Below are 3282 nucleotides of genomic sequence, written 5' to 3'. Positions count from 1 at the left end.
AATGTTTTTAATGATTATTGCTGCATTCAGTGCCGAAAGTGCAACCAAAAAGTTTCATCCCTCTAGTGCATGTGGAACACACCCCAAATCAACCCCTGCACAATATATAATTCGTTAAAAACACACAATTTCGAAAAGTCAAAATGTTTAAAATGATTATTGCTGCATTTAGAGCCAAAAGTACCACAAAAAAGTTTCATCCCTCTAGTGCATGTGGAACACACCACAAATCAACCCCCGCACACTATAAAATTCGTTAAAAATACACAATTTCGAAAAGTCAAAATGTTTTTAATGATTATCCCTGCATTTAGAGCCAAAAATGTCGCCAAAAAGTTTCACGAATTGTTGGCAATGATTACTATAGCATTGAATGACAAAAGAAATGTCAAAAATTTTGGTTTCTGTATGCGCATATGGAAACCCGTTTAAATTACCGCAGGAATATGGAAGAAATAGGAAAGGCTGAAGAAATATTGGCCATCACATAAGTTGATCTTTTGATTTTTTCTTTGGAGTGTGATCTATATTTGACTTATATATATCTCAAAATAAAATGTTGTACATTATTGAACATAAAATAGAAACGTAGACTGACAACTAATTACAAATGTATTATTTTCGCACATGCACAAAACTTATTCTTACTTAATATTGAATAATATATTCACTTTTATTATCCTAAAATCTACTGACGTGAACTTAAATAGTACAATGCTTATGATAATATGTGAACCTTAGAAAACGGCTGTTCAGAATTATTTTTAGTGAATTATATATGAGTTCTTTCTATTTTACTAAAAATAGTACATTACAATACTAAGGGCGGCCCATTATTCTTGTGAAGCGTTTTGCTTTTGTTTATATCGGTGTATCGCATTGCACTTCAGGAAAAATTTTATTCTCATCTTTATGCAGACATTGGAATAACGCATCAAAAGATTTTTGAACCGCGCCTTAATAAGGTTTCCTAGCAAATGGGAATCAATAGGAACTCGGAATTTTGCATTTGTTTCAAACAGCAAGTAGATAAATTTATTATTCGGTGCTAGTAGTTTTTATAGCATTTTCGTGTAACTATATAATTATTCTATCATTTTGTGTCGTTTACATATATTTTGTCGATTGTGCACGTTTAATCAAGAGTACACCTATATTTTTATCACAGAGACGTACACAGAAAAATGTTTCATTTTAAACTAGAAAATTGCGTTAACTTGTACGGAAACAATATTTAGTCATAATCGGTTCATATTGAACCATACTGACATTGAAAGCTAATAAATTGTTCTTCGGTTTTTAAATTACCAACAAAGCTTTACATTGATACAATTTTATGCTTATACAATTTTATGCTTATCTTTATCTAAACAATGGAATAACGCATCACAAGATTTTTGAACGGCGCCTCAATAAGATTTCCCTGCAAATGGGAATCAATAGAAGCTTGGAATTTTTCTTTGGTTTTGAACCACAACTACATACATTTATTATTTGGTGGTAGTATGTAGGCATGGTTCTTTTTTCAATTATTTTTTACATGAAATAAATCTTTAACACGAAACACTTAATAAAATTAAATAATTGTTATACAGAGAAAATAAACATATTAATTTAATGGCATATTTACATGTCTTTAGACTAGAAATTTTATTCTATATGGAAAACCATTATTTCTCTCGAGTTCATGTCCCTGACCTTACTGCATTTTCGTGTAGCTATATAATTATTTTGTTACTTGATGTCATTTATATACATTTTGTCATTTGTGCACGTTTAATCAAGAGTACAGCTATATTTTTATCACAGAGAAGTACACAGAAAAAAATTAAGTTCTATTTTGAACAAGAAAATTGCTTTAACATCTACTGAAACCAATTTTATTCATAATCGATTCATATTGAACCATACTGATATTGAAAGTAATCACATTGTTTTTCGATTTTTATGACCAAGAAAGCTTTACATTGATCAAGAGTTTGAGAAGCATCGCCTATATGGGAAAATTTTTGAATTTATTTTTTTGTTTCTTGTAACATCACTTAAAGATTCAATTAAGGAAATTAGCATTCTATAATAATCAAAAACAAAGTATATTTTTTGATAAAACTATTGGTGTGATAAATCACTTGAATAGAAGTCCAAAATGCGTCCTGTTCCGGAGAATGTAGTTGAATTTATTGTAAGGGTGGTTCTTACATCCCTTAAAGATTCAAGTAAGGAAATTCAGATCTTGTAATAATCAAAAGCAGGGACAAGTTTCTGACTTAATCATTAGGGTTGGAAATCACCTCAAAGTAAATTTAGGAAACATATATTCGAAAAACCATCAAAGAAGTTTTATTCAAAAATGTTGAGTGTCCTTGCAAATACATTTTTATTCTCTAAGGTTGAATAAAAAAGTTTCTAACAGGATACTGGCTTTGGCGAAATGTTCTATGAGCGATTTGCATAATCAGCATTTTAGGTTTGAAATAAAAAATATAGGCGAATCTATGACAACCCTAAATTTAATCAGCAATTCCGAATTGCTTTCTAAACGCCATGAGAGTGATGATATAAAATTTCAACAAATTCGGGGCAAAATGCAGCTGAATATAATGAAAAACTTAGATGTTGGCATGTGGTATAACGGACGTCCTTAAAATTTAACAAGCATTCACATATTGTATAAAATAATGTCGGAAACATTCAGTGAAAATGGCTTAGAGGTGCAAAGTAAGGGCCTTCAAGATCTTAATCAATTGTGGATTGAAGAAATAAAACTGAGAGATCCGTATCTTAGACATGTGGCCTTAAACACAAGGGCCACAATGTACAGTTAAAAGCAGTGCAAGCTGTTGACACTAACAGAACAAGAAAGTTTGGAGTTGTACATATGGATTCGATGAGTGCATTGGTACGAAAACCAGCAACTTGTAAGTGCCGTGCATTACACCTTTAATCCCTGGTATGTCGAATCGCGGAATCGGCTATGCCCATAGCTGAAACTCATTACAGCAAAACACGACACTGAATCTATCGGTATTTTGCTTTTGCAATTTAAAAATTTAGTAATGAAAGTTACAGATATTTGGCCTTTCTTTAATGCAATCGTGGTCGACTGGTCTTGGGCATCCATGAATGCTATTGTGGACATCTGGAATAAGATGTCCATTGTTGAATATCTGAATATGGCATACGAGTATGCTGTAAATGGCAGAATTGCCGTAGACATCACATTTTTGTTTACCTGCATGCCGCATGTTCTATACAGAATAGCCAACACAACAAAAAAAGTTT

The 3282-nt window shown here is 31.7% G+C and overlaps 1 protein-coding gene across 1 annotated transcript in view; it reads left to right on the top strand.

Annotated features, from left to right (window-relative positions):
- The window catches only part of LOC117169005 (transcriptional repressor protein YY1-like), a 166619-nt gene that overhangs the window by 25062 nt on the left and 138275 nt on the right, over positions 1-3282 (top strand). The gene's annotated exons all lie outside the window — the stretch shown is intronic.

This window comes from Belonocnema kinseyi, chromosome 3 (assembly GCF_010883055.1).
Source record: "Belonocnema kinseyi isolate 2016_QV_RU_SX_M_011 chromosome 3, B_treatae_v1, whole genome shotgun sequence".
Classification (NCBI taxonomy): domain Eukaryota; kingdom Metazoa; phylum Arthropoda; class Insecta; order Hymenoptera; family Cynipidae; genus Belonocnema; species Belonocnema kinseyi.
This window is presented reverse-complemented; position numbering and strand designations above follow the sequence as displayed.